Below are 15,385 nucleotides of genomic sequence, written 5' to 3' on the forward strand. Positions count from 1 at the left end.
AGTGGCCTGAATGTGCCCCAGATCACAGTTTAAGGTAAGCCTGGGCTGAGAGTGTACTCCTTGGCTCTGTCTCTATAGCCAGCTTCCCTGCTCTGATACCTGGGAGTGCTGTCACACTCAGACACTCCCGGTCTTTCTGTGACCCTGTGGGTCCTGAGACCACACTATCCCCACAAGGGCTCCACACACCACACCACCCCCCCCAACCCCCGCTTAGCTTCTTGGTTGACATCCCTCAGTGGAAGTCTTTCTAAAAGTTCCCATTTTCTGCTCAGCTGCTCTACCACTTTTCAGGAGCTGTCCCCTCCCCACACGATCTATCTTCCCATATGTTGCCTTGGATTCACTACTCCACATGTCCTACCTTCTGGAAAGTGGTTGACTTTCTGATCCTAGAATTGCTGCTCTTCTTCTCTTCTATTCCTGTTGAGTTTGTAGGTGTTCATAATGGTTTTATAACTATCTAGCTGAACCTCTGGGACCTGATGATATTTCAGTCTTCTACTTCTCTGCCATCTTGCTTCCTCCTCCCACATTTCCTGGTTTCAAAGCTTACTACAAAGCTACAAGAATCATGATATTATAGTACTGGGATAAAGATAGATGTCTTAGAGACACGAGGCCGAGAGAAATAGAAAAAACTATGCCTAGACAACCAAAAGGACCACTACACTTAGCCCTAAACCTCAAATTCCCACAGGAACCAAATCCATACAAAGAATCTTAACTCCTTTCCCTTAAGTCATCATGTCACGCTTCCCAGACAATCCCTGCAAAAATGGCCTTTCTTTACACAGTGTAAGACTCCCCTTGGCCTTGGGTCCCTTGTAACAAGAACAATTATTGATTGGGCCCTTACTCTGTGTCAGCTACTCTTCTAAGTCCTTATGCCTCTTATCTAATTCACTACAACATTACCAGAGATAGGTGGCCCAATTTTGCAGAAAAGGAATCTGAGATACAGAGCTTGCCCAAGTTTGCACAGCTAAGTGATAGAACTGGGCTTTGAATTCTGGCAGCCTGGCTTCAAACCTATGTTCTGAGTCACTTCTCTAGCATCTGCATCTCTGACCAGGTTCCTGTGTGGTGACCCCATTTGGGGAGGCGCTTCAAGAAATGTGCAAATGCCTTTTTTACTGTTAACCAAGCCCAAGTGTGAGACCAGCATGGAGACAACCTCAGGGATTCCACCACCATGAGGAGACCACTGACCCACCCATCTCCCCACCACTTATTGACTCAGAGTAGCCCATTCCACAGTCCATATCTGCTGTAATTGTGATCCTCTGACTCTGCTACAGATCCATCTCACCTGGCTCTGTTGTGTGAAGCCAGATGCAGCAGGCCAGAACTCAGATGGACATCATAAGCCAGTGCTCTAACCCAGAGCATCACTAGCAACAGGCACACCAATCTGTCATTTTAAGGTTTCCTCAGCCCCCCGGACCCCTGCAGCCCACCAGAGGGCACTGTGATTATTTGATTAAGTGACATACTATCAAGCTGGGAGAAGTGGGGTATCCCCAGAGGTTTTAATCCACTTCAAGTGAGCTTCACCAGTCAAACCGAGAGAAACTCTGCCTTTTCTTGCCCCTGTCCCTCACCCATACACACAGGTAAGCACCTGAGGACTCCAGGCCCAGGATAACTCTTTTTAGTACCTGCCTTACTCTTTAATAAGGGCAAAGACAAGTGTACCAGAAATAGCCAATATCCTTATTTTCACTAAATCAATCAAAATCTGACTTTTATTTTCACCTCCTGGGCTCTAGGGAAATGTAACCTCAGTTATTAACAGATTTTTTTTTTTCCTCTAACAGAGTTAAGCAAATCCTGGGGTCAGGTGCAAAACAAAAGTTTTGATGAGACCCTTCTCCTCACCGATCATTGGTCCATGCACAGCCAGCATCTATTCTGAATTGGACATTGCCTCATTTTTACTGGTTGGACAGCATGCCCTTCTAGTCTTAAATATTTGATTACCACCTTTGGGTTATAGGAGCCAGGTGTTTAGTTGGGTGCCAAGGTTTTCCTGGGCCTGCATCCTGCCACTTTCCCCAGCCTCACCTTTCACCGCACCCTCCCTTGCATGTTATGTTCTAGCAACACTAAACTATGCAGAGTTGCCTGACTATAGCTTACTACTCTCACTTCACTTCACCCCGCCTTTCCTCTAGGTGTTACCTCTGCCTGGGTTGCCTCCTATGCTGCCTCAGCTCAAGTGCCCCCTCCTCTGGAAAGCCTTCTCTAACTATGCTAGTCTGCACAAGGTGACCCTTTCCTGTGTTCCCACAGTCTTCTTTGCCTCCTCCTGTCATAGTGCTGAGTGCAGAATATTGTATTTGTCTGTTTTCGTCATGTGCTTTCTCACGGAGAGTGGAAACTACATTGGTATCTGTACCTATTTGTACCTCCTGCACCTTACTTAGGGCCTGGCACAGTGAGTTTTGACAAATGAATGATTATTAAATGGCATAAATGAGAAAGATGGGGGCAGAGCTGAAGTCTAGAGAAGTTAAGAAGAAGCCCATAGTAGTATCCCATGAAAGGAGTTGTCTGATGTGGCTAGAAGGATTTTTCCCCCTGTACCATTCTTGGGCCCCAACCATACCAAGCTGGAAAGTAAACAAGGGGAACTTTTGCCATGCAACTCAAAGAGGAGAAGATCAATATGAGATTCTTCTAGCAGCATTACACATAGGGGGCAAGGTGAGAGGCAGTCTTGTCAGTGTGAAAGGCCTGATTGTCTTATAATAGCTTGACAGTGAAGCTGGACCAGTAAGCAATGTTTTCCTTCATCTCCTTTTCTTCCTGTAAGTGTCCAAAGCCCTTTCTAGCTCCACTCAGGGGCAAACTAGATGCAGCGGTATGAATGACACCCCAACCCTAATGCCAAGGAAGAGAAGAGATGAAATTTTGAGTCCTAGAAAGCTTCAAAGGCCAAGGAGCCTCAGTTGGGGTGAGGGAGGAAGAAAGCAGTTCCAGAGGAGAGGCTCCTTGAGACAACTCTGTGGGTGGCCCTTAAAGGGAAGAGCAAAGGCCTGCTAAGGCCATTGACTCAGACAGAGGAGCTAATTCCAAATTTAGGAAGGGTGGTAGGGAGGATTCTTCAGATTGTAAGAGGCATGGGAGCTTGAAGTAGAGTATTCTTTACATTGTTCTGGACTCTCTGTGTATGATTGAGCAGGTAATAGTAAGACCTTCCCCTTCCCCCCATAAAGGGCTATATGGGCCTACTCTTCTGATATTAAAAAGCATAATAACAGGGTTATATGATGTGGAATGGGGGGAGTGGAACAAGGGCACGAAGGGGATGGACCCTGTCCAGGATTGTTAAATTGTAATGCAATCTAACTGCACCTAAAACAAAGCATGCTAAAGAGCTGAATCCAGGGGTGGGCCTCTGGCCTCAAAATAGTTAGCAAAATGGGCCTGGGGCTTAAGAGACAAAGTGGACACAGCTCAGACAGTAATGGTGCCAGGGAGCCCCTCCCAGCAGGAGAGGGATGTGGTGAAGAGAGCTGTGACCTCAGCACTAAAGTTTTGGGAGGAGGGTCACAGTTGATAGATGTGCTTCACCAAGGAGCTGGGAGCCTCTTTTTGTTGGGAATTTTCTAGGCTGGTTCAAGCCTAAGATTTTCTTCAGAAAATCAACACAGGCACAGAATTTTTATAGACATTTGGTTTGCTTCTGGAGATATGAAGTTCTCCATATTCCTTGAGGGATATGGTAGAATTAATTTTGAAAGAACCAAACAGATATTGGAGCCAAAGGGACACAGGAGCCTGAGACGGGTGCCACAATAAGGAATTCTGGGGTGCATGTGCTTCTTCTTTTCACTACATTTGCATCTTTGGGGTAAATACATAGTAGTGCAATTGCTGGGTCATAGGGTAGCTCTAAGGAATACATATTTTTTTTTAAAGAAATGTCTTGGAGACTATGCTAAGGAGGCATGTCAGAAAGCTTCCAGGGTCTCATTCATGAGGAGGTACCTGTGTTCAAAGTACAAAATCCATCAGCAATGGACAGTGGTTGAATTTAATATAAGTCCTTTGGAGGAGAGAAAGTGCTGGGGAAGCATATGTCAAGTTCTTGGTCCCCTGGCGAAGAGGATCCAAAGTTCTGTGTTTTGGATAAGTTTGAATACCAACTTACATAAGGGAGTAGAGAGGGGAGCCTAAAGCCCCATAACGAATCAAGCATTGATCAAAACTGCTGACTGGAGTTTCTCATATAGCTATGGAAGACAAAACTAGGCTGCACAGTTGGCTTAAGGTTTTGACCACTGTAACACCAACCCTGAAATCTCAATGGCTTAACATAATAAAAGTTTAATGTGGTCTGCAGGTATGGGGGTTCTCTGCTCCCTCTTGTCATTCAGAGATCCAGCTTCATCCATCTTGTAATGCCAGCATCTTTGCCACACGTCCCAAAGTTGCAAGGGAAGAGGACAGTGTGAGAAAGGCACACCTAATATTAACTATCTCAATTTGTAAGTGATACCTATCATTTCTGCTCACCTCCTGTTGCCACAATAACCCATAATATGACCTAATTTTGATAGAAGGACACTGGCAAATGTAGTCCCTAGCTGGGCAGTTGGTTCCCAGCAAAACTTTATACTGTGCAAGAGAAGCACTGATTGTTAGTGAGCAGTTGACTCTCTCTGCCACAATGCACTGGAATTTTCCCTGTTGATAAAATTACTTCCTGCTGTTGAGGTTGAAGTTATTATTATTAAAGATAACCTGGAACAACTGAACATACATTTGAGGCCCAAACTCAGGTTTTGGTGGTTGATGCAGAAATAGCTATGGAGAGTCATATGGAATGGTTGGCAGCTACACCAATGACAGTATGGGTTACGAACAGCTAAACCTTCCCTTAGATGGGGGGAAAGCTCCCAACTGAACTGAAGGGGCCCCAGGTTGAATCATCTGAGTTTTGGGCTACCTAGAACTCATTCCTGTGTAGCTTCTCCAAAGCCTTCTGGAGTAGATTCCCAGGAAGTTCAGGCCCTATTCCTCAAGGCAAATGGGGCTGCAGATAACTGTAAAATTAGAGATCCAGGACAATAATTTCATGAGCAAGTAGATCCAAGTAGAGTGGCTACTGCTGACCATCTACCCAACATCCCCTTCTCCACCACAGGTTTTTCCTAGCAGGTCTGACTGCACTGGTCTGGTAGTGGAAGTAGGGGTATAAATGGTACTCTGGGGGAGAAGCTGGTTCACAGAAGAGATGGAGCTATGCTGTTGGGTTGGGGTTTCCTTAGAACTGGTGTGAATGGAGTGAGGTGTTAACAAAGGCAGCCTGAGATTATATTGCTAGGATAGAGTCAGGACTGATGCTCAAGAGATCACTATTTGGAAAATTTTTTTAAAAAGCATTGGAGAAAGAAGGTGAGGTAAAGTTGGAAGCAGGAGGATAAACGACAAAGAATTTAGCCTGGAAAGTTGAAGGTGGGACAAGGTGGGGTGTGAGGACTGAGTGAAACTGAGTCATTCCAGACTAAGGCTGAGCAGAGATTATTAGTTTCCATGTCCCACTTAGGGGCTTCTCTGAGATTGGAACAATGCCTAGCTGTACAGCAAGTTTCAGGGGATGACCACAGCAGTGTGGTAGGTAATGGTGTTGTAGAGAGAAGCCTGAAAGGACTCTGAAAACCTCAATGAACACCAAAATCAAATCCCAACCACAACTACTGAATGACTGCTGTAAAAACAGATGGGAGGAGGCAGTGGTGACTGACCAGTTTCCAAGCACCCTGTTTGGGGTGGCATTCTTAAGATAGGTCCAGAAGCCAAAGGGAGACAGGTATTTCTCCTTACAGCTCTCTAACAGCTCTAGGCATGTCATATGACCTGGGCACAGCCAATCAGATTCTTCCACTGATGTCAAGAGATTATTTGTGATGGCTATATCAGAACCCAGAATTTTCTGGCACAGGGGTAAGTGTTCTGAGGTGGCAATGTTAGTGACAGCATGTAGCAGTCTGGTGTTAAGGGAGGCTCTTGGCTCGATCCCATGTCCCTTGTTTAATGATTAGATCCCAATCTTCTAGATGATTCTGTGAGCTATATTCTTCCCACATGAGGAAGTTATCTAGAATTGTTTCTGTTGTGTGTAATCCAGAACCCTGACTGATATGATGTCTAGTCTGCTTAAAATGAATACGTTTCAGTCCTGGCCTTCATGGAGCTTGCCGTCTAGATTCTGCTTTGAATAATTTTGGAACAAAGTGTGTGATGAAGAGCTAAATATTGTCTGGATGATGAGATAGACAAGTGACAAGTGATGAGGTGATTAAAAACAGTTCAAGATGAGATTAAAGAAATAGGAAGTAATTGAATATTTAGTAAATTCTATGAATGCCACCATCTGTAGCAGTCAGGACAAAGAAGTCAGGAGGCTAGTAAGATCGGAGAAGTGATGAGGTGGGATCTCAGCTGGGTCTTGGAAGCTGGGAAGGGTTTGAGGGAAGCAGAAGGAATGCACTAGGAGGCTGTCTGCTCCCCCAGAAATACAGGCCACGCTGGTGATCAGGAAGCACTGACACCCTGAATCATCCTTTATGGTTCTCTATTCTTTCCCATAGTGCTCGTGTATACAGTATCTCTTAGGCCTCACAATATCATTGTAAGGGAGGTGGGACAGGGCTTTTCATTATTCCTTCTTCCCAAAAGAGAGTCAGATTCAAATGAACTAGGTGATTTGCCTAGGGTCACAGAGCCGTAAAGCCACAGCACGAAAAGGAAGTATTCAGTGTATTTCAACAACATCGCAATGGATGGGCTAAAACCCATGCTCTAATTGCATATCTCAAGTATAAGTGTTCACTATTTCCCTCTTTGTCAGCTAGACTTCCAGAAAGTTCTTCCTTGTGTTGAACTGAGATGTGTCCTGTTAACCTACCAGCACGATGGAACTGATCTACAGCAGAGTAAGGATTAGATAGAACTCGTGTCCTTTGACTCTAAATGTCCTTTCAATTGTCCCTCACTGCAAACTGCTCATGGCCTTGTCCCCTCCCTCCTGCCCCTCCTGCTGCCTAGACTGTGGATAACGGCTGGCTTTTGCCAGGGAGAGGTTAAGTGGAAAAGACCAGAAGTCGGTAGGGCAGGTGTGCAGTGGGAGCAAGGTGGCCAGTATAGCAGCCTGGCCTCTGGTTTTCTCCATTGCCCTGAAAACAATTTGCTTGTCTGGCATGCTAATTTGCTTTATGTCTTCCCTTATTAATCACATTGTTTTGCATAGGTCTGTGAGCTTCAAATGTGTTTGTTATGACTTCAATTATGTGTGACTGACCATGGCCCCAGCAGTCTGGAAACAGGATTCCCTCCCTCCCTTGCACTCCCAGATTCCAGAGGCCTCTTTGGTAGCCCCAGCCTGTTCTTAGCAAGACTGTGGAAGGGAGTGAGGTTCTCACTTTCTTTACTTGCAGGACCTGAGCTTTCATCCTATGAGCAAATAGGCTCCTTCAGGTAAAGCTCAAAAGGTGGGAGGGAGGAAACCTCTCTCTCTCCTCCAAGATGTATACCTGCCCCTTCCATGAGTGCACAAAGGCAGCATGACAGACATGGAGGGGACAAAATGACCAATCCTGAAAAACATGAGAAAGCAGCCCCCAAGCACACTTTCACTTGTCAGCAAAATGATGAGGGTTTGAGTGAGAAATGGAATGCCTTCCAATTGCAAAGAACTTAATAGGAACCAGCTCAAAATCCTGCGAGCCTGCTGAAGGCCCTGTTACTTTGTAAAAAGCCAGATGTGGTCTATTATTTTTAAGTGTCAACTAGATGGAGGATATGACAGGGAGAAGGATGAGATTCCTCTTCCTGAAAGCCCAGGTGAGGTTCAGCGTGCTCTGGGAAAGGTACCCTCTTGACTCCTTCCCACCTTTCTGCAAGGTGTCCACCAGGAATGTCCTAGTGCCAAGAGCCAGGTCAAGTCCCAACCTGGGTCTCCTCACTGAGGCAGGTCAGCGGCTGGTTTCCATTAGCCATTATCCCCGCCCCCCACCCCTCCTTCACTTCTCAGTGTCTCATTGTGTCTCATTGGTGACAGGCTGTTGGAGATGTCTTGACACAAGCTTGCTGAGGGATTCTCAGTATGTGTTGTCCCTTTGCTTGGTGTACTAGTTTTCTTGGGCCCTCTGGGGTTTTTCCATAGCTAGTAGGTCTGTCAGTTTATCTGTCAGTCAGCTTGTCCATCAACTATCATTCTCTATTAGCCAAAAAGACAGTCTGTCAGTCTGACAGCCAGACAGTTCATCTGTTTGTCAACCACTCTTGGTCAGCTGAGCAATCAACCAGTCAATCTGTTCATCTCTGTCAATCAGTCAGTGTTTTAGGAGAGGAGATGGGACACAGACCATAGGAAAAACACATACCACACCACATGGCAGAGGGGATGCAGGGCTACCCTTGTTAGCCTAATGTGCTGTGAAGGCATAAATGCTAAGGAGGCAACAGTTGAGAAGTTGTCAGAACAAGTGTAGGGCTAATTTGGGAAGGTTTCCTAGAGGAAAGGCATTTGAAAGTGCTAAAAGAACTTCGACTGGACTGGGATTTTTAGCCCCATCCTTAACTGCAACCAAAGCACCTTAGGGTTTGACCCTGAATGAAGGGATTAGAGACTGAGAATTGAGGATTCGGTTGTGTTATGGAGAGAATTCTACTCCTAGCTGTTTCTGATGAGCCGTGGGACCTCAAACAAGTTCTCTGAGCCACAGCTCCCCATTTGCATCACTGAGGAACAAGTAGGAGGCAGCAATAAGCCCTAAAGGTCCTTCTAGCTCTGATGTGCCCTGGGGTTCTTTCTCAGTTTTGTGTCCAGGAGAAGGAAGGATGGTAGTCCTGAGGCTTAACTTGGGCTCTCAACCAGGGCTTCAATTCAGATCAGGCTTCTGGACATAGGTCCTCCAAATGGAGGATACCAATCCTAACAGAAAAATGGACAGACATACAGGGACGCAGATACATGTGCACAGATGTCTAGCTGGGCCACCCCTCAGCTAAACAATAAACAGCAGTGATTAACCTTTTCTGAGAGTGGATGTTTTGGAGACCATTGTTCCTGGGTTGGGGTGTTATGGAATGGGTGACCCATTTCTGGGACTGGTAGAGGGGCAGGAAAGACTGGAGGAAGTGGATTTGTCAAGAAGTTTGTGAGGGATGAGGAAAGAAGCCTGTCAGGGAGAAAGAGAGAAGTGTCAGAACTCAAGACCTTGTCCCTCTTTCCCACACTATCTTTTCTCTTCATCTCTGTATCCCCTCCCCAGGCTGTTGACTGGGGGACATATCCAGTCTAAAGGTTTCTCAAGTGCTGACATCGAGGTCATAGGAAGGCCAGTCTAGAAGAATCCTTAGAAGCTGTCCGCCACGGATACTAATGCCCAGAGAGGGGACAAGAGTTTCCCCCTTTAAAAAAAGTGTAAAAATAACAATAATAGATACATGGATAAAATGTTGTGGGTGCAAAGAGGAGGAATCAGATATCTGGAAGGGCTTTACAGAGGTGATGACAGTTGGTTTCAATCTTGAAGAATGAGCAGGAGAACAGCAGGTATACAGGGAAAAAGATTCCAAGCAGAGAGAACCACAATGTACACAGGCACAGAACAGCAAATGTAAATGAGAGGAACTGGTAAATGTAGTCTAAAAGACCTAGAACAAAATGGGCAGAACCAAGGTAAAATAATGAATTGAAACTAGATTTTGAAGGACCTTAAAGACCAGGTTGGGAATTTGAGCTTTATCTTGGAAGCATTTGAGACCTGTTGGTTTTTAAGCAGGAAGATTCTCAGATTATTACTCTTTTTTGAAGATCTTATTTATTAAACAGAGGGACAGAGTAGGAGGAGGGGCAGAGGGAGAAGGAGAGAGAGAATCTCAGGCAGGCTCTGCACTGAGTAAGGAGCCTAACACTGGGCTCGATCCCACGACCCTGAGATCACGACCTGAGTCAAAATCAAGAATTAGATGCCCAACTGACTAAACCATCCAGAAGCCCCATCAGGTTACTTTTAATAATAATGCAGAATATACTAGATTTCATTAATGGAATCATTCTTGTCTGTAGGCTCAGGCATCAGATAGCCTGGTTCAAATCCTGGCTCCTTATTAGTTGTGTGACCTTGGGCATGTGATGCAATTTTCAATGGCTCAGTTTCATCATCTGTGAAAACAGAGGCAATAATGGCACTTTTTTCATAGGGTTTTACTGAGGTAAAGCATGTAAAGTGCTTAAAACAGAGCCTGGGTCATAGTAAGCACTCAATAGATGTCAGCAAAAAGTAATGATGGTGATATCTTCCTTTCATGCAACAGGATTTTTGAGGCTAAGAGAGGTGAAGTCACTTGCCTAGGACCACACAGCCACTTTGTGGCAGAGCTGGATTTCAAACCAAAGTCTGGGCTAAGGATTTGTGCCTTAAAAAATATCTCAGTAGGCTCCAGGAATGACTGCTTAAAGTGAGGAAGACTGGAGCCCACGCTACCACTTGGGAGGCTGTTGCAACAGACTGGGGATGAAGATGCCGGTTGGAACCCTGGAGAGCCACTTCGCCCAACCAGGCTGTCATTTGGGAGCCTCTGAGGAGCTGGCCTGGCCCAGGGAAGAGCTGTTCTTTCCATCAGTGGGGCTGGGGAGGTTAATGGCATTCCCAGGAAGGGCCAGGGATTAGGAGGAGCCTGCACTGCAGAGCCAAATTCTTTCACCTCTAGTGAGTTTTCCAGAATTTCCCCCTCTGCCCCCCAGTGCCTGGCCCCAAGAAAAAAGAAGGGGGGATGGGCTAAGACACTCTCCCTCCCCAGACCCACAGACCTGGCTGGAGGAGAGTGTGGCCCCCCACTGGGCTGGCCCTAGTCCCGGCTGTGGCTGTTCCGGCACAAGCTGTGGGAAAGGAGGAAGGCCTCAGCATGCTCTCTGGGGTGCAGCAGGGGAGGACAAAAAGGAGAGGGCCGGGACCCTTCAGAGGCTGGACAATTAGAGAGAAGGCACATTCCAGGGGAATCCACATCTGGGATGAGCCTGAGCCAGAGCCAGCCTTGTAATCCATTGCAGATGTGACGGCCAGCAACAGATGTGGGCAGGACCTCCCTCATGGGCGGCTGGCGGGTGGGGGGTTGGGCCTTGCGGGGGCAGGAAGATGAGGAACAGCTCCCAGACACCACTAGGCAGCTCTTCTTGAGAGGTTGCTACCTGGCCGCAATTCCATGCATGGTCCTTTGCCAATGGCAGTAGCCAGGCTGAGAGGCCACAGCCAACCCAGGAAGCCTGGTTTCAATGAAGTGTTTCTGGGAGCATAGCTTGGGCCAGGAGGCCACCAGCCCTCTGGATGGGCCGGATGGGCCACTAGCCCCCTGGATGGGCTTTTTGCTCCCCAAGAAAGCCTTATTTTCAGATGCCATTTGCTGGGCAGCAGTGGTTTCTATGGCCTCAAACCTGACAGGGCAGGAGTTTGGGACCCTGGGTCTGACTTGGACCAGCTCCAGCCTGTTTATCCTCCAGGGACTCTGGGTCTGGCATTGCCAGGAGGAAGTCTAAAGCACGTGTCAGTGCCAGGAACTGATTTTCCTGGACCCAAGTGGGCAGGGCTAGCTAGATAATGTCTAGTCCTCTGTGCCAGCCATGTGACCTGACAGTTGGCACTAGAGCAGTGCCCTATAGGAAGCAAGGAGGAACACAGCAAGGGCTCCCTTGCTGGTTGGTTTTGTGAAGGCCAGTCAGAGGCCTGGGGGGTGGAGATGAGGGGCGTCTGGGGAGTATGAGGCAGGATATCCCGGTCTCTGTGTGGGGATGTGTAATTGTTCCATCACCCAGCCTGTTTGTCAGGGCACCTGCAATCAGAGAATCATCATCTTAGAATGGCAGAATGGGGGACTTCCTCTGGTCCATCCCAATCCCTTTCTGTCACAGAAGAGAGAATGGAGGCTCAGAGAGAAATACAAGTTTGCCCCAGGTTAGAGAGCCAGGGGCAGAGTTGATCCAATAAGGGAGGGCTCTTGATTCCCAGCTGAGGTCTGTTTCCCACAGCCCAGGCTACTTGGTAGAATGAATGGATGAGTAAGTAATGGAGTGGATGAGTGAACGAAAGACTTGGCTGCTAAGATGGAGTTGTGGCCTGGCCAAAGTTTTGTAGACACAGAGGGCACATCCACTTCCAGCTTCTCAGCAACATATTGCTTGTTTGAAATAAGAATCCATCTTGCCCGCTTTCTCTCAATCTTGTCTGTCTCTCACAGGATCCAAAGAAGGGGAAGGACTCACCCCAGGTCACCCACCATGCCTACGGCAGGGGCAGGATGGAAAGCCAGGTGTTCTTGTGCCCCCACTCCTCACGTCGTTCTGCCAGAGCTGAAGACAACTTCCATCCATTTCACAGGCAAGGAAACCGGAGACAGGCCCAGAGGGGGCGCAAGACGGATTACAGGATGAGCTTTAAATCAGGCCTGGCAGGACACTGTGTGTAATGGATTCCTGTTGGCGGGAGCTGCATTTGTGGCCCCTGTGGGTATAGGCAGCCCCCAGAGCTATGTCACTCCAGACTAACGACAGGTGGCAGCAGAGGACCATGGTAGGCAGCCTAGGCCTTGTCTACTAGGCTTGCCCAGCCCCCTTCCTCAGGCCCAAAGTTGGCTAGCTTGGTACCCTGAGTGCAGTGGGGCCCTATGGCGGAGAGCCCAGGCTGAGGTGTCTGGGGCACCCAGAGGTAGGATACGTGTGTCTTTACTGAAAATCAGCGTCCTCACCAAAGATAAAAGGCAGGACAGGACATCTGAGAAGGAAGAAGTGGTGGTGGTGGTGGGGCTACTGGACAGAGCCTAAGAGGGAGAGGGAACTGCAGAGAAAGAGAGACAAAGAGACAGAGAGGGAGAGATGGAGAGACAGAGAAATGGGCTGACAGTTCACAAAAAAATAAATAAATAAAGAGATTCCATGGCCTATATCCACACACATATGCTGAAATCATGGAAGTGTCCAGCTGGAAGGACACTTAAAGGCCACTTAGTCCAAATGTTCCACCTTACACATGAGTATACTGAGACTCAGAGAAGATGTGATTTACTTGAGATCCCACAAACAAATTTCCAGTAAGCAGGCCACAGCCTGATTCCTTTCCTGATTCCTGGACTTCAGTTCTTTTGTCCAAAATCTATCTTGGACAGTATACTTAACTGCCCAAAGATCTACCCAGTATTTGCCACTGCGTAGGGGAGACATAAATGGAGACAGATACCTCTGACAGAGGCATAGAGAGTCAGTGCAAGAGGAGAAAGAGAGTCAGTGCCAGAGGAGAAAGAGAAGGGGAGCAGGAAGAAGCAGAGAGAGACCACAAACACAGGTGGGGTAAGGCTGTTCTGGTATCAACAAGCTTATTTCCCAACTGGCCTGCATTCTAGGGTTCCACCTGAAGTCAGGTAGCCAGTCAAATGTGAAGGACACTCAATCTTCCATATTAGACATTCTGTCCTCCCTCAGCCCAAGCCTAGTCCATTCTAGAACAGGGACCAGTTATATGAAAAAGGGGCCCAGGTGGGGCACTTGGGTGGCTCAGTCAGTTGGGCCTCTGACTCTCAATTTTGGCTCAGGTCATGATCTCAGGGTTGTGAGATAAATCCCTGAGTTGGACTCTGTACTCAGTGGGGAGTCTTCTTGGGATTCTCTTCCTCTCTTCTCTGCCCCCCCAAATAAATAAAATAAATCTTTAAAAAAATAAAAGAAAAAGGGGTCCAGGTTGGATCTTAGAGCTGGAAAGGAGACCTTAATTTTCTTCTACCTCTGTTGCCAGATCACCTTGAGGTCACTGTTTGATTTTACCACATAGCATGGACACATTGTTTCCTGACCAGAGCCTAATCTCTGCCATCTCAGGTCTGCTGGTCCAAGATAGGACATTCGTGCTATGTCATCATCAACTCTAGTGACCATATTTTTCAAACTAAAAACCAGACCAGATTGTCTAATTCATCATCCAATCACAGAACAGAATATTTTAAATGAAGCTTGTCTCTGGAAATCTGAGCCATCTGGTTACTGTCCTGTTACTCCACCCATTGGCTTCCCCTTCACACACAGGCCTGGAGATGCCCCCAGCTGTTAGCCAGGCCCTGGGGCTGAGAAATGAGAAAGGGGAAAGAAAGCTAATGTATACTGAGCTCTTGCCATGTGTCAGGCATTTTCTGTCCATTATCTCATTTACTTCCCATGACAACTGTATGAGTAGGTACTCTTTTAATCTTCATTTCACAGATGAGGAAACAAGTTCAGACAGCTGGACTCACTAATGCAAGGTTACACAAGTATACCCAGCTAGGTACAGAGCAGGCTCCAGACTCCAATGTAAGCAGCTGAAATTCCCAGCAGAGAAAGCCCTTGAAAGGAAGCATGGAACAGAAATGATACCCTGAAAGCTAGTGGGAACTTGGATGTATTAACAGAGGTAAAGAGACCAAAATGAAGTAGGTTACAGACTTACCCTTCTCTGCTCCCTGGAATATGTGTACAGTTCTGGGCCCCATATACTGAGGGAACCCTGGTGCCTGTCTACAGGGCAGTGACGAGGTTGGGGAGCAGGTTAGAACCCATGTCCACAAGTAACAGTTGGAGGCACTGGGGCTATTAGGCCTGGAGGAGTGACTTGATAGACTTGAGACCACACAAGGGGTATGTATGTTTTATGTGCCTCCAAGATAAGAGGTGGTAGTTATGGATAGACAGATGTGAATGCAGTGCAAGGAAGAACTTTCTCAGAATCCAAATGATCTTGTCATAAAACTGTCTGTACTGAGAGAGGGTGAGCTCTCCGTGATTGGTGCTGTGCAAACATGGTCCAGCTGAATACTTAGTTGAAATGTTGCAGAGAAGGCTTAAGTTCTAGAGCAGAGGTTAGCCTGGATGCCCCCTATGTTCACCGCAGTCCTGAAACTCTATGAATCTGTGATTCTGTGAGGGTTGGAACTGTCAAAGGCCACCCCCACGGAGATTCCATAACTTCCCTCTACTACTTTTTTTCAGTGCTTCGTATCTTTTAAAACCAGAAAATCATTTCTTAGGTCCCACCTAAATTCCTCTTACTGGAGTCATTCTTAGTTCTGCATAGGACTGGTTGCTGAGAAGCGAAGGGTGGAGAAAGCAGCAAAGCAAGGCCACCAGAGACCTAGAGGAGAATCATTCTCAAATAGCAAATGTTAAGCAGACGGATGGCCAATGATGAAAGTGGAGGGAGCATTCAGAAAACATTACAGTTGAGATGGAAATGTACTTTTTCCTTAGTGATACTACCTTTTCTGATTGATTTTGTGATTTAAATTGCTAACACTTGAAAAGTGATGGGAGTGATAAGTTGCTCACGTATTCATTATTTGGAATATGACA

The sequence above is a fragment of the Mustela putorius genome, unplaced genomic scaffold (genome assembly GCF_011764305.1).
Source record: "Mustela putorius furo isolate JIRA1106 unplaced genomic scaffold, ASM1176430v1.1 tig00004053_pilon_pilon_pilon, whole genome shotgun sequence".
Lineage (NCBI taxonomy): Eukaryota > Metazoa > Chordata > Mammalia > Carnivora > Mustelidae > Mustela > Mustela putorius.